The sequence below is a fragment of the Gorilla gorilla genome, chromosome 14 (assembly GCF_029281585.2).
Source record: "Gorilla gorilla gorilla isolate KB3781 chromosome 14, NHGRI_mGorGor1-v2.1_pri, whole genome shotgun sequence".
In the NCBI taxonomy this organism is placed as follows: domain Eukaryota; kingdom Metazoa; phylum Chordata; class Mammalia; order Primates; family Hominidae; genus Gorilla; species Gorilla gorilla.
Genome location: NC_073238.2, coordinates 52,137,693 through 52,154,798, shown reverse-complemented (window position 1 = coordinate 52,154,798; position 17,106 = coordinate 52,137,693). Strand labels below are relative to the sequence as shown.

Genomic DNA, 17,106 nt, shown 5'->3' with positions numbered 1-17,106 from the left:
GGTCACAACCAATTAAGACTTTCCGAGTGACAAGCTGGGAATCACCGTGTTGCAGTTACAGCAAGTGTTATTGCCAACTTTGCCAATAGTGTGTGTGGTTTGTGTGTGTGTGTATTCCTCTCTGTACTTTAATCTTATTTTCATATGTGAACATTAAAGAGATTGGACAAGAGATAACGTTTATCTTGAAATCTCACTCTCAGATGGTACCAGTAACGCACACACACACACTCGCACACACGCACATCACCTGCAGCCGCAGAACCTTGCACCCTTGGGCTGGCTCGCGTCTTAGGATTTTGGTATATTTGGTGGAAACTTGCTGATTTCCTATGCCTTTTGGAAAGACCAAGCTGGATGGGGGTGGTTGGAACGCTGTGGCTCATCATTTATTCATTGCGACTGTTTTGATTGTTGACACTAGTGGCAAGCCGCATCCTCCAGCTCTTGCAAGGGAAGTCTGACACCTTGAGGACAGGAGAGGGGGTGCCAGTCGCCCAGAGAAGCGGGAGTGGGAGAAGCTTTGAGAGTTGCAGGGGGCTACTTTTTTCCGGTCGGGCGGCGGGCCTCATGGGTGCTTGTTTACCGGGCTGGGAGCAGGGCATTCAAAAGCTGGGTGTCGGAGCACACTGAAGTCCAACACGCCTGCAGAGACCGCCCTAAGCCTGGAGGTGTGTCTGGCTTGCATCCAGGACCACAGGGTGGATTCTCGCCACCGACTTGGCTGGATGACGGCTGGCTGGTGGTGAGCTCCCCTGCCCACTGGCTGACCTCAAGCAGTTGGCCCCGGTAGGTGGAGGCTATTCGAGGGGGACAAGCTGGGGACGCAGCGTCAGCTCCTGCCAGCGCGCGGGTCTCCTCCACCTCCAAGCAGTGTGGTGCGTGGGACGCGCATCTTCCCAGACTATCCCTTTCCAGCGCGGTCTGTGCGGACCCCGAGCCCGGTAGCCACCAGGGACGGAGGGCGGGGTGCCTTTCTCTGGGCTCATCCGCTGTCAGCCGTGGGAACTCTTAACTTTATCCAGAGGGATCGGTGCGGGCGGGGGTGGGAGAGCTTCTCCTCCCCTGGCGGTTACCTCCCCCTCCCGGGCCGCCCCTCCCCCGCCTCCCATGGCTTCGCTTTCAGAGCATCCTCACTCCGCCCAGTTCGGTGCCAGCTGCGTGGGCTCCAGCTTCGATCGTTTTCCTTGGAATGCTCCAAAACTCAGCAGCGACTAAGGGAATTCCATTGGAATTTGCCGGGCGTGCTCTCACCCCGCACAGCACCCGCGCCGTCCGTCCTCGGATCCCATCACTTCAGCCCGAAGATTGCAACTTTGCAGGTAAAGAGGATGTCGCCTCGGAGCTCCATTCGACCGGAGCTACACCTCGCCTTCTTTCTGGGATCTCGGTTAAGTTTCCTAAGCTGCCTGGGAAGCCGGCTCTCTTCTGGGAGGCGGACATCCCTGTGGGGTTAGGAGTTCAAAAGGTTCTGGCTATGTGGTTTCTCTTCAAGGCTCAGGAAAAAAACCTGTGAAGCTTTCGGTGCTTGACTCGGGCTGAGCAGGAGTTTGGGGGTGCTCCTCAGTCTTCCGCCGCACTCGGCTTTAAAGCAGGGGAGAGGGCGAGGAGTGAACCCCCAGTGTGACTTATATGGTAAACAAAGGAGCTGCAGCCACGCCGTGGTGCTGGGGAATGTGGCCGTTTTTAGCCTTTTATGCATTTGGGGAAAATGGAGATCTCGGGGGCATCTGGGTGCATACAAGTGAGGCCTTAGCTCTCCGGCACTTAAAGTAGGGTCACGAAGGAAGGAGAGTGATCAATATTCTACCGATCGATTACATTCTGCGTCGTTTTCATTCTCTGTCAAGAAACAGAAACACTTTTATCCGTGTTGCCCGACCCAGGCTAGTGATTCCTAGTTCGCCTGGCAACCAAGATTCCAATGAAGCCAATGAAGCCAATGACCCGGTTTGCTACTTGGTTAAATCACTGGGATTCACTGCACAGCTTGTTGTTCCAGCTGTGAAGTCAGCTGTCTTTTGCGACTAGAGACAAGAGAATACTGGAAAGGCATTGAGGGTTTAGGAGAGCTGAGGAAAGGGATCTCTTCTCTTGTCTGCCTGCATTCACTATGGTGTATCCACTATGGTGTATCCCTGTTCACATGGCTTCTTAGGGAGGCCCTTCCCAGTGAAATTCCATAGCTATAAAATGCAGCAAGTTGCTTAAGGAGTAAGCACCAAGCCAAAGGAGTAGGAGGAGACAGAAGGAAGCTTTAGTTGTTTTATTAAAAAAAAAAAAAAAAGACTTGTAAAACTTTTTCAGTTTTAATAAAACACCGCCTCTCAGAGCTCATATAATTTCTGCCTTTCCTTTCACAGTACATAATCACAGCACAAAGAATATTACAAATTCTTTAAGCAAAAGGTTTACTGGAGGGTTTTTTGGTTTGGGGTGGTTTTGGTAAAGCTCTAAATTAGACATTGAGAGTAAGAGTGGGTGGAGATGTTAAAATGTTGAAATCTTCATCATTGTGTTGGGGTTGGGTTTGCTATTTAAAGTTACATTTGTAACGCCTACTTTTTTATTCACCTGGACACTATTGTCCAGAAGACATCCTCCTTAAATGTTTAAGGGGGAAAAAAAAAAAAAGCAATAAGATCAATTTCAATTTACTTGCTCACTGGTCATTCCGAAAGATATATGAGTTGGAATAGATTTTCATTACTTATAACCTTTAAAATTTTGTAATGGTTATATTATTTATTTTTCTGTTGCACTTATTTCCAAAAGGTAAAGATAAAACTGCATTAAAAAGTCTATGACAGAGTTAAAGTTCTCTTTGAATTTTATAGCTATTTTAGTTATTAAACCAGTAAGAGACCAAATAACTTTTCATATAAAATAACCTTAATCGATTCATACTGTGTATTAATAGGAAATAACAGAAGCAATCCTTATATTCTTTCTCATTAGAGGAAATTTTAATGTCTTATTCTATACACACATTTCAAACTAACTTTCTAACTTATGCTCCATGGAGAACTACAGCCATCTATAGGACTGAAAAGTTACCTGTTTCAACATCCTCATTTAGGAATCCGAAGCTAAATAAATATTAAAAAACAACAACTTATGTTTATAAACTATTACATCATTTTAATTGGTAAGGAATCTGGAAGTTAGATTGGCTATTTTTCAATATTTGGATGGCTGTGTCTATCAATATTTTTGTGAACTAGATGTTGCTATAAACTTCACTGTAATAACTAAGCTTAGAAAAATTGCTGTTTCTGAACTGCAGATGAAAGAAACAATGACAATCATTATTTTTAATTTTTCTTTTATGATTTCAAAGTAATAAACATATCTGATCATCTAGTCAAATGCTATCAGCATACCCTGTGATAAAGATAATTACATTTGCATTGAAATATAATAACCCCCTTTAAGATGCACTGATTTTAACCCCACTGAATTAAAACTACTTTTAAGTGTATATTTTTGGAAATAGTCTGTTATATTTTTATACCTGCATGTTTAATTGCCAGGATTATTTATAGCAATTCAGATGATCAGCATTATAGTTAGCAGCTGAAAACTGAAATAATTTCTCTTTTCTGATTGATACATATATTGGAACAAAAATAAAAATATGCACACATTTGTTCAATAGTAAGTATTGTAACTATCAGTGCTTAAAGTTAGTATAGATATATAAGTAAAGATAGATATATGAGAAACACTAAGCAGTAGCTAGAACTATAAAATTAGGGACTGAATATTTTATGAAAATATGATTGTTGTATTTTTGAAAATAATGTCAGGTAAAGGGAAAATACAATAAACTATTAAATTTTCCTTTTTCCAAAACCATCATTGCCATATAGCTTATGAAATCAAATTTTAATGTGCACTTTGACTTTAGAAATTGAATTGCCTAGACTCAATTGGAACCAGTGTTATTGACCTCTTTAATGCCTATAGAAACCCCACCATGATTATTTGGTTCTCATTAAAAATGAGGTTGAGGAGACAGCTCAAAATAAAAACTTTGCCTTTTCACCTAATTTATACCCTATACCCCCCCCCCCAAAAAAATAAACATTAAAACTGGTTCGACTCAACCCAAATTTAATTGGGAATTTGTTTCTATCTAGTTATAATGAAGAGTTGATTTAGAACTATCTTCCTACTCATGTTTTCTATTTCTAACCCTTCCAGAGGCATTGACACCACAATATTTTAAGAGATTTGAGAATATTTTGATCAGGGATATAATATCATGGCTGTGTCTTTTTAATCAGCACAAATATAGACCTAATTTTTGAGAACATTAGTATTACCAAAATAACTTTATGATGCAAAAAAATACATTTAGGGAAAGACACCATTTATTTGGGAAACTGAAAATTAAAGGCATGCACATTGAAAATGTATTAATTCAAAACCATGTGGTTTCATGAACTATTTAGCAAATTAAGTGCTGTATTTAAATGTTTAAAAAATCTAAGTGACCCTCCTGAAAGTTGTTTAATTTTAATAGAATAAGAAAGAAATAGTTTCAGAACTTGATCTACTATTGTAACTAAACTGTATGTAATATCCTATTAATATTAGTGTATGTTTTATCTCTCTTTTTAAAAGTATAGCAGTGTCATAGAATAATGACTTCTTGAGAGACACTAAGTGACACATGGACACAGTGTTACATATAAAATTAGAAATGTTAATTAAAACGTTAATTTAAAAATATGCCTTGATAGCTTTATCTAGCACACTGCATTCTTTTTGAGAAATGACAGTGAAATTAAATGAATCAGATATTCATTAATTATATTCTGTCTGTGGTTTGCTGTTAGATTTTGAAATATGTTGAAAAATTACTTCAAGCAAGTACTATCAAGAGTTGAAATTTACCTGAAACAGGACCTATTGTGAAAAAAGAAAAGAGGGAAAATGGGCCAATATTTATGAGAATTTAATGTACACTTGGCACTATGTGAGAAACTTTGAAAAAGAAAGCTATTTTTCATTGTTATCTTAACATCTACCTTGAAACTGAAGTATTATCACATTTTAACAACCCGAGAAAGATGAAATTTATGAAAATCACAAAATTGCTTTGTGGGAAGGCAGGATTTGAAGTATATCAAATTTTACTATCAGGTACTACATCTACCTGATGGTAAAGACTACACTGTTTTTACTTAATTCCTGTGGTTTCTAAAATACAATCAATAATCTTTTAGCAAGTTTCATAAATTTATTTTTTCAGCTATTTGTTTCTTGAATTTTAAAAATATTATAACATTGGAATATAAACAACTGTCCCCATCATGGGGATAGAATTTGAAACAATAGTCTGTTAAAGTTCCATCAGTTTTGAAGCAGAGCAAGAGATAAGCTACTTATCTTGAGCAGGATGATCTCAAAATGACTTCCTTTCTTATTCTTAAATATAAATCTAATACATGTAAAAAGAAAAAAAAGTTTGTTTTTATGAACAAAGTTCAAGATTATAATTTTTTAGAAATACTCATGAGCTTATAATTTATAAATAAAAAGCTATCATGCTAACCTTTTGACCGTCTGTAAGCTGGTAATAAAATGTCTTTATTAAAAAAAAAGGTCATGCTAGGCCATGTTAGGTTTATACTACATCTTATCAATGTTATGTAAAATTTCTAGACAAGTGTATTTGTTTTAATTTTACCTGAAATTTTAATTTTCCAATTATTTTAATGCCCCTTGGTATTTGAGAGGAGCTCTCATTCATGCATCCCAAAAGACATCGATTAGCTGAATTTGTCGTGATATTTACTAAACATATATATGCATTTGCGCTGACAGGATTGTGTCCAAAACCTATTGACATTGAGGTTGAAGGAATACTTTCTTTGAATATATGTAATACCATTACAAAAATTATCACTAAAATCTTATCCATTCAGTAGATATTTGTTGAATATTAGTAAATGAATAATTGAATCAATAGATGAATGGCACATGCGTAAGCTTTTCATTTTTGTTGCATTTTCTGGCAAAGCTCCCTCTGTCTAGAATAACTTCCACCTTTTTGTTTCTGTAAAAATATTCTGCAGGCACTATATAACTAGGCTTTAGCCTAGTTAGTGCCTAGTTTGTGCCTAGTTAAATCCAATATGACCGTATCCTTGAAAGTTTCCTTCATTTCTCCAGATGTCCCAAGTATAAATACAAGCAAAGAGCTTGTTATATTCTGTCTTGCAGGCTGACAAAGATCTGTCTCCAGATCTAGACAGTAAACTTTTTAAAGAAAACCGGAGGATTTTCAAAACTGTGTGAGTTTGTAACTGAATTAGAGTGCCATAAATACTATGCTTCATAATTGACATAATTAATGTATTTTATACTTTCATAATATTGTACTTGGCTAAACTTTTAGCATATTTTTATATAATGATGCCAATTGTGATAATGTTGCACTTATACAATATATTGAGTACCATATTATTTCTTATGTTACAAAAATAATTTACCCACCATTATTCAATAAACTTAACTTTCAGTCGGCTACTTACTCTATAATGCTCATTTTTATAGGATTTATATAACCAGTTATTAATGTGTTTCAGTTTAAGTGGTACTGTGCCAGAATTCTTAAAGGAGGGCTTTTGTTCCATTACACTATGAGAGGAGTAGTTAGAGTTGAAAGAGGACAGATACAAGTGTTTCTCAGGAATGCTTACTGAACTAAAGAAAGCCAGAGACTTCTTTGGAGTGATATTTGGAAAGTAAGTTGAGAGTGCATTTCAAAGACTTGACAATACGTGATGTTCCATTGTGGGTGGCATGAGGGATTTTTTAAAAATTATTTTCATTCTACTTCGTTGACAATAGAGTTTTTACAAATCAGATTATGAAAAGTGTTCAGATACTCTGCCACATTTTTAATGCATTTCATCTCTAAATGATAGTGGAGAAATAACACAATTTGCATACCAGGATCATAGTTCATAACACATTGTAATTTTTATTTTCACAGAATTAGTATAATAGTGCTGACTATGTGCTTTTTGAATAGATGAGTGAAATAAATGAATGCATAGATGATTGAATTGGTCTGTCGTCAGCTGCTATGCTCAACCTCTTTAACACACTGTTAATTCAAGTAGCTGATCATACACCAATATGAATCTCCGAAAATACAATGGAGGGATGAGAGGACAGGCATAGTGTACATGGAGTGAAGAACAGAGAATCTATCATGATTTATGTACAATCATCTCCATCATTTATGACAGCATGAGTTTCTTTTTATGTAAAGATCCCTTTCATTCTAAGGTAAAGTGAAGCTGCATACCCTGAATCACACTGAGGTCACACTTTAAATGAATGCTCTTTTGTGGTAGTTGCAGTTTGACAAGCAGAGCTGGGTCTTCTTTAATTTTATCTAGAGCCCAATATGTACAGGAATATAATATATATGTGTATACAACATACATATATGTATATATGTGTAAACACACAAACATATATGTAATAACAGTAAATAACAAGTAATAAAGAGTGGGAGACTGCTTGAGTGTGAGACACAAATTATTATCAAATAGTATAGAGTAACCCATAAAGGACCACAGTATTTGTTTTTGAATACGTCAGTGTCCCTATAAAATGGTTAGATTTGCAATGAATGACTTGGAAGATCATCTTATTTAAAAGTATGTTTCTAAGTAGGCCCCCTAAATCTTTCTATATGATCATGCAGTCATACATCAAATACGTCCTGAGAAAGGCATCATTAGGCAATTTCATCATTGCATGAACATCATGGAGTGTACTTACACAAACCTAGATGGTAGAGCTTACTACATACCTAGGCTATATGGAATAGCCTATTGCTCCTAGGCTACAAACCTGTGTAGCATGCTACTGTAGTGAATACTGTGGGCAATTGTAAATATACAATGGTAGGTATTTGTGTATTTAAACATAGAAAAAGTACAGTAAAAATACAGTATTATAATCTTATGGGCCCACCATCATGTGTATAGTTCATTGTTGCCCAAAATGTTGTTATGTGATGTGTGACTGTGTATTTCTCTGTCTACACATACACACACATACACACACACACAAGCACACACTTTACTGAGGTCTTAATACATAACGGTCACTCTGCTAGATTCTGAGGATACAGAGATGAATAAGACATATTTTCCTTTTTCTTTAATATTTTAAGCAAAGTTTGTTCATAAGCCTCTTATCATACTCCAGTGTCCTGTATTATCTAAAACATATTTGGCAACCTTATTTTCTCCTGATCCTTTCCCATGACAACTCTGAACTCATTAAATAAATAGCATAAATTATATTACAATGAGTAGAGTCTATACTTGACACTTAAAAGACAAAACAAAACAAAACACAAACTTTGGGCCATGGTGGAATAAATCTAAATATATCCTTTTTGCCACTAATTACTGTTTTCCGTAAGAGTAGGACTTAAGTTTTTTTACTGTAAATCCGTGTTAAATTTAAATAGCATTATTGACACTATTAAAAACAGTGTTTTCCTTTTATGCATAGATATTACCAAATTACCATTCACAGGCTATGTATTTTAAGAGGTAAGTTGTTTTCCAAAGTCTGGTTGGATTTTTGGTGTTACAGTCACATGTTATCCTACCCCACATGGAACCAATGAAGCAAACCTAAGAAGGCACTCTTATAGTTAGGGATATAATGACCTGGATTCTCACCACCCTACCCCTTTCTCTAGAGACAGTAGAGACCTTGGCTTAAGAGATTCTTAGAAGGTCAGATCAAATTTAGAGAAATCTAGGAGTACTCAGGGCCCACTGTTAGTGTTTTCTTGTGGGCTCCTCTGTCTACAGCTACGTCTATTGAAAGCCTAGAAGTAGACTACCTTTCTCATGGCCTTTAATCTTGAAAACGAAGAAGGGACTGGACTAGATACATTCATCTTTTTTAAAAAAAACCATTATTGGAACCTGCATTCCTAGGTCTACCAATGGTACCCGAATGTTTTGCTTTCTGAGGGTTATCATGCAAAATAATTAGAGTGCCTACCTCTAAGCATCTGAGAGCCTCTAAAATAAAGGATGAAGAACATTTAAAGATATGTCCCTCTGCATGTGCTGTATAAAAAGAGATGTTGGCACTGGGGAAAGTGTTATTTGCTTATCTGGTTCATTTTAACCTCACAGCTTAACATTTTGATTTGTAATGTGCAAGCTACTTGGAGCTGAACTGCACATTTTCATTTAGCACTCCAGCACGTTCTTGGAACAAAGTGAACCAGCAAATGATTTTGCCCTTTCATGAATAAAAGAAGCTTTAATAAATAACATTTCATTATAACAGTATTTATGATAAATGTTTTTCCATCATATAAAAATGTCAACAATTTTAACCTGAAGAATAAGAACTACTTTGCATTCTATTGTATTTAGCAATGAACCACTAAAACCAGAACTTAAAGCAGAACTTGCTGGTATACTTAAGTACTTTCTTATCAGTTACTACCTTGCTGTAATTGAAATATTGTATATAATTAAAAAATGAAAATTGCCCATTTTTAGATTAATAGTTAATGGCAATAATTATTGGCAACATCAAATGCAGAAGATCTGTTTTTAAATTAAACATTTTAGCCTCTGATTTTTTTAAAAATGTAAATGTCTACAAAGTAAATATACAACCCAATTGAGAAAAAGTAAACAAATTGCACACTTGCAATGATCAATTTTTGAATAACTTAGTATATCTGAAGCATATAACCTAAATAATTTCAGTTTATCTAAATGAAGTTTTTTAAAAGATAATCTACTTTCTTATAATGCTTCTGGTTTTGGGAGTCAAAATGAGATCTTTTCATCTTTGATATATAAAAGGATTATTGTCAAATATTTAATGTGATTAATGAGACTCTACTCATAAAATACACTGGAATTCAATTTATTTTAGAAGTGTTTCAGGTTCTGCCTGAAATTCATCTGGATTACTTTAAATATAATGAAATAGATACATAAGTAAACCGAAGACAGCGACTGCTCAAAGGGTTTCACATACCCTTTGTTTCTTCAATATTATACGCTGCTAGCACTCCATCAGTCCTACAAATGGGAATTTTCAATTGTCTAATTGGACCTAGGATTGGAGGCTCATGACAGAGGAGCTGCTGTGTATGAATTCACATTCCCTGCTGCCTCAACCATAGTAGGGTACTTCCATATGTAGGTGGTGCATATGGTGAACATCCATATTTATGCACATTTATAAAATTGTGGTAAGATCATGTTTTCATAGTGAGATGGAATTATAACCTTGATTGAATTATGCCTTCTGATGAAATCCAATTACTGATTTATTTGTTCTCCATTGGTTGGACATAGACATTTCTTCCTAGTCTATTTAAGAAAATTTTCTATGAAGAAAGGCTTAAACAAAAAGGTTTTAAGAAAGGAGATTTCAGGTTATTACATTGTTCCTTTGTGTACAGAAAAGGCACATTGAATTTAGTCTATTATGCTTCAGAAAAATGATCTATTGTTCTCTCTATGGCATTATGAAGATAATATCATTACATGATTGGTGGTGGGGTTGAGTGTTTTACACTAAAATGAGTGCTCAATATAATCCTAAAGAAAAATATTAAAAATATTCACCATATGAATATTTTCAAATGTCCTGTCTAAAATAACAAAATACTTGATATATTACTGATGTCGTTAATCATTGTTAATAGTTTATTTTAAAGACAGTTTAACATTTTAATTTTAATTCATGCAATAAGTACTTTCAGTTCATTTTTCTAAACTCTTATCAGTATGGTATTTTGAAAGTGTTTGCTAGTTGCCAGAAATATAAGTGTAACACAAAACAATGCAAAATATTTATCCATATGTTTGATGAGCTATTTTTGTCTTTACTTCTTACCCTAAAGTAAGTTGAAATACATTGGAGGATGGTATGTTTATCTTTTAAGATATATAATTTCTATGCACCAACACATATGCATGGAGGTGGGGGTGGGGAGCCTGAGCTGGATAGATGATTTTTTATTTTATCAGAAGTAATGATTAGTATGTTTTATTTTCTATTTTAGTTTTATTTTTAATTTTTATAATCACAGATATCACAGATGTTTTTCTAGATGACATCTATTCCTTCTAGTACCAACATGTATCTTGACAGATTAAGAGTTCTCTTTAGTACACATTTCATTGTATGTTGACAACGAATTTTTTATTTTTGTGTGATTGAAATGTTTTTGTTTTAAGCTCACTTTTAAGTTACTTTCATTAGCTAGAGTATTCTAGGTTGGAAATTCATTTCATTTCGGTACTTTCAAAATGCTGTTAAATTGACTTTCAACTTCTACCATTTCTGTTGAAAAGTCAGCTGTGAGTCTGATGATGCTCTTTGAGGTTAATGTGTGTTTTATTTTTGCGGTTTTTATGTTTTCTCTTACTCTTTTATTATCAGCAGTCATCCAATTATGTGTCTAGATGGTGTCCTTTTATTTCTACTGTTTGACATTTGGACCATTTTTAAAGCATGGCTTCCTGTCTTTCATTACTTTCAGAAAAATTTTGGTCACTATCTCTTTAGATATAGCTTTGACCTTCATTTTTTTTTCCTTCTTAAGGCCTCCAAATAAAGATGTATGTATCTTTTCACACTATGTCATGTTCTAGTAAACTGTACTTTTCTTTTAATGCTTTTTCCATTTATTTTTGTTCTCTGCGTTGTAATCTGTATATTTTATTTACAGCTCTCCCTTCCCATTTATGAATCCTCTTTTTTCACCATGTCCTATCTGTAAACTGATTTATTTATTCATTTTGTATATTTTTTTATTTTTAATTTTTTGTGTACATAGTAGGTGTATGTATTTATGGGGTACAAGAGATATTTTGATGCAGGCATGCAGTCAGTAATAATCACATCATGGAAAATGGGGTATCTGTTCACTTGACCATTTATCTTTTATGTTACAAACCATCCATTTATGCCCTTTTAGTTATTTTTAAATGTAAAATTAAATTAGTTTGACTTTAGTCACTGTTGTGATATCAAATACTACATATTATTCATTCTTTCAAACTATTTTTTGTGCTCATTAACTGTCCCCACTCCCTCTCAACCCCCATTACCCATACCAGCCTCTGGTAATCATCCTTCTACTCTTTATCTACATGTGTTCAATTGTTTTGATTTTTATATCCCACAAATAAGTAAGAACATATAATACTTGTCTTTCTGTGCTGTTTCTCTGTGTGTTCACTTAACATAATACCTCCAGTTCCATCCATGTTGTTGTAAGTAACAGGGTCTCATTCTTTTTTATAGCTGAATAGTACTTCATTGTTTATATGTACCACATTTTCTTTATCCATTCATCTGTTGACGGATACTTAGGTTGCTTACAAATTTTGACTATTGTGAAAAGTACTAAGACAAACATGGGAGTGTAGATATCCCTTCGATATACTGATACGTTTTATTTTGGGTATATACCCTGCAGTGGGATTGCTGGAATTGCTGGATCATATAGCAGCTCCATTTTTAGCTGTTTGAGGCATCTCCAAACTGTTTTTCATTGTGGTTGTATTAATGTACATTCCCACCCACAATGTATGAGGGTTCCCCTTTCTCCATATCTTCTCTAGCATTTGTTATTGTCTGCCTTTTGAATAGAAGCCATTTTAACTGGGGTGAGGTGATATCTCATTGTAGTTTTGATTTGCATTTCTCTCATGGTCAATAATGTTGGGCACCTTTTTGTGTGCCTATTTTCCATTTGTGTGTCTTCTTCTGAGAAATATCTATTCAAATCTTTTGCCTGTTTTTGATCAGATTATTAGATTTTTACCTATAGAGTTGTTTGAACTTCTTATATATACTAATTATTGAACCCTTGTCAGATGGGTAGTTTGAAGATATTTTCTCCCATTCTATGGGTTGCCTTTTTACTTTGTTGATTGTTTCTTTTGCTGTGCAGAAACTTTTTAACTTGATGTGATCCCATTTGTCCATTTCTGCTTTGGTTGTCTGTGCTTGCAGGGTATTACTCAAAACCTTTTTTCCCAGACCAGTGTTCTGAAGAGTTTCTCCAAAGTTTTCTTGCAGTGGTTTTATAGTTTGAGGTCTCAGATTTAAATTTTTAAGCCACTTTGATTTGATTTTTGTATATGATGAGATTTAAAGATCTAGTTTCATTATTCTGCATATGGATATCCAGTTTCCCAGTATCATTATTGAAAAGGCTGTCCTTTCTCCAGTTTGTGTTTTTGGCATCTTTGTTAGAAATTAGTTCACTGTGGGTGTGTAGATTTGTTACTGGGATGTCTATTCTATTCCATTTGTTTAAGTGTCTGTTTTTATGCCAAAATCATGTTTTTTTGGTTACTATAGCATTATAGTATAATTCAAAGTCAGTAACGTGATTCCTCCAGTTCTGTTCTTTTTGCTTAGGATAGCTTTGGCGATTCTGGGTCTTTGTGGTTGCATATATATTTTAGAATATTTTTTCAGTTTCTGTGAAGAATGTCGTTGGTATTTTGAAAGAGATTGCATTGAATTTGTAGATTTCTTTGGGTAGTATGAACATTTTACCAGTATTGATTCTTCCAATCCATGAAAATGAAATATCTGTCCATTTTTGGTGTCCTTTTAAATTTTTTTCATCAGTGTTTTATAGTCTAAATTGTAGAGATCTTTCATTTCCTTGGTTATTTCATAGGTATTTATTTTTATGTGTGGCTATTGTAAATGGGATTACTTTTTATTTCTTTATCAGATTGTTTACTGTTGACATATAGAAATGCTACCAATTTTTGTACATTAATTTTGTATCTTGCAAGTTTATTGAATTTGTTTGTCAATTCTAATAGTTTTATGGTGGAATCTTTAGGTACTATGTTGAATAAGAGTTATGAAAGTGGGCATCCTTGTCATGTTCCAGATCTTAGTAGAAACCCTTTCAATTCTTCCCCATTTCTGTGATACTAGATGTGGGTTTGTCATATATTGCTTTTATTATGTGGAGGTATATTGTTTCTATATGCAGTTTTTTGAGAGTTTTTATCATGAAGGATGTTGAATTTTATCAAATACTTTTTCAGAATCGATTGAAGTGATCATGTGGTTTTTGCCCTTTAGCATGGTTTAACCCTTTAGTTGATATGATGTATCACACTGATTGATTTGTGTATGTTGAACCATCCTTGCATTGCAGGGATAAATCCAACACGGTCATGATGAATGACCTTTCTAATGTATCATTTAATTCAGTTTGCTCATATTTTGTTGGGGATTTTTGTCTCAATATTCATCAGAGATATTGGCCTGCAGTTTTCTTTTTTTTTAATGTGTCTTTGTCTGGTCTTGGTATCAGGGTAATACTAGCCTTGTAGAATGAGTTTGGAGTTATTCCCTCCTCCTCAGTTTTTTGGAATAGTCTGAGTAGTATAGGTATCAGTTCTTTAAATGTTTGGTAGAATTCAACAGTGAAGGCATCAGATCCTGGGCTTTTTTTTTTTTTTTTTACTAGGAGACTTTATTATTACAGCTTTGATCTCATTACTTATTATTGGTATAGTCAGGTTTTGGATTTGTTCATGGTTCAATTTTGGTAGGTTATATGTGTCCAGGAATTTGTCCATTTCTTCTAGATTTTAGAATTTATTGGCATGTAGTTGCTCATAACAGCCACTGATGATCCTTGGGATTTCTGCAATATCAATTGTAATGTCTTCTTTTCCATTTCTAAATATATTTATTTGGATCTTCTCTCTTAGTCAGGCCAGAGGTTTGTCAGTTTTGTATATCTTTTCAAAAAACAAACTTTTTGTTTCATTGATCTTTTGTATTTTTCTCTTAATTTCAATTTTGTTTATCTTGTCTGATCTTTATTATTTCTTTTTTTCTACTAATTTTGGGTTTAGCTTGCTATTGCTTTTCTAGTTCTGTAAGAAGCATCCTTAAATCATTTATTTGAAGTTTTTCCTCTTTCTGATGTAGACACTTACAGCTATAGACTTTCCTCTTAGTACTGCTTTAGCTGTACCCCATATGTTTTGGTATATTGTGTTTCCATTGTAATTTGTCTCAAGATATCTTTCAATTTCCTTCTTAATTACTTTATTGATGCACTGGTCATTCAGGAGCATATTATTTAATTTCTGTGTGTTTGAATAGTTTCCAAAATTCCTCCTGTTATTGATTTGTAGTTTTATTCAATTGTGATGAAAGAAGATGCTTGCTATTACCTCAATTTTTTGAATGTTTTAAGACTTGTTTTGTGACTTAACTTATAGCCTGTTCCTGAGAATGATCCATGGGCTGAAGCAAGGAATGTATATTCTGCAGATTTTGGAGAAAATGTTCTATAAATATCTATTAAGCCTATTTGTCCTATAGCACAAGTTAAGTCTGATGTTTCTTTGTTGATATTCTGTCTGGGAGGTCTGTCCAGTGCCAAAAGTGGGATGTTGAAATCTCCAGCTGTGATTATATTGAGGTCTATCTATCTCTTTAACTCTAATAACATATGTTTTTCTATCTGGGTGCTTTAGAATTAGGTGCATATATATATATATATATATCTACATTGTATATACCTACATGTATATATATATATATCTACATTGTATCCTGTTGCTGGATTGACTCCTTTGATATTATATAATGACCTTCTTTATCTCTTCTTACAGTTTTTGTCTTGAAATCTATTTTGTTAGATATATGTGTAGCTACTCCTGCTTGCTTTTTTAAAATTTCCATTGGCATGTAATATCTTTTTCCATCCCTTTATTTTCAGTCTATGTGTATCTTTATAGTAGTGTGTTTCTTGTAGGCAAATAGATCATGGGGCTTTATTTTTTTATCCATTCAGCCATACTGTGTCTTTTGATTGAAAAGCTTATTCTATTTCCATTCAAGGTTGTTATTGATAAATAGAGACTTACTCTACAGCCATGTGACCCTGAATTCACCCAATCTCATCTGATCTTGGAAGCTAAACAGGGTCAGGCTTGGTTAATACTTGGATGGGAGACTTACTCCTACCATTCTGTTGTTTTCTGATTGTTTTGTGGCCTTCTCTTCCTTTTTTACTGTCTTCTTTCCATGAAGGTAGTTTTCTATGGTGTTATGATTTAAGTTTTTGGTTTGTATTTTCAGGGTATCTGCTGTGTGATTTTCAATTTGAAGTTACCATGAGGCTTGCAAATATTATCTTATAATCTGGTGTTTTAAATTGATGACAATACTGATTGCATAAACAAACACACAAAAGGAAAATTAATAAAAACTCCACAGTTAGCTTTATTCCTCTGCTTTTTAACTTTCTATTGTTTCCCTTTATGTCATATTATACTGTCTACATAACAATTGCAGTGTTATGGTATTCTGTGTTTTACTGTGTGCTTACTATTACCAGTGAGTTTTTATCTTTAGATGATTCTTTTCTTGCTCATCAACACCGTTTTCTTTTAGATTGAAGAACTTTCTTTAACATTTCTTGTAGAACAGGTCTGGTATTGATGAACTCCCTCAGCTTTTGTTTGTCTGGGAAAGTCTTTACTTATCCTTCATGTTTGAAGGATAGTTTTGCTGGATATACTATTCTAGGATAATTTTATTTTTCGTTCGGCACTGTAAATATGTCATGCCACTCTCTCAGCCTGTAAAGTTTTCACTGAAAAGTCTGCTGCCAGACATACTGGGACTCACATGTATGTTATTTGTTTCTTTTCTCTTGCTGCTTTTAGGATAATTTCTTTATCCTTGACCTTTGGGAATTCAATATTAAATGTTTCAGGGTAGTTGTCTTTGGTTTAAATCTGCTAGGTGTTCTATAACCTTTTACTTGAACGTTGATATCTTTCTCTAGGATTGGGAAATTCTTGGATATTACCCCTTTGAATATACTTTCTATCCCTATCTCTTTCTCTGCCTCCTCTTTAAGGCCAATATCCATTAGATTTACCCTTTTGAGGCTATTTTTTACATCTTATAAGCATACTTCATTTTTTTATTAATTTTTCTTTTGTCTCCTCTGACTGTGTATTTTCAAATAGCCTGTCTTTAACCTCACCAATTCTTCTGCTT

The 17,106-nt window shown here is 34.5% G+C and overlaps 1 protein-coding gene across 2 annotated transcripts in view; it reads left to right on the top strand.

The window, feature by feature from the left end:
* The first annotated feature begins 404 nt into the window (after window positions 1–404).
* TRPC4 (transient receptor potential cation channel subfamily C member 4) overlaps window positions 405–17,106 on the top strand; it is a 228,466-nt gene continuing 211,764 nt past the window's right edge. Inside the window, exon 1 of one of the 2 annotated variants that reach the window (XM_031001457.3) lies at window positions 405–1,322. The gene's annotated coding sequence lies outside the window, so the exon portion shown is untranslated. The remainder of the gene's footprint in view (window positions 1,323–17,106) is intronic. The other variant, XM_004054405.5, reaches the window with a different exon arrangement.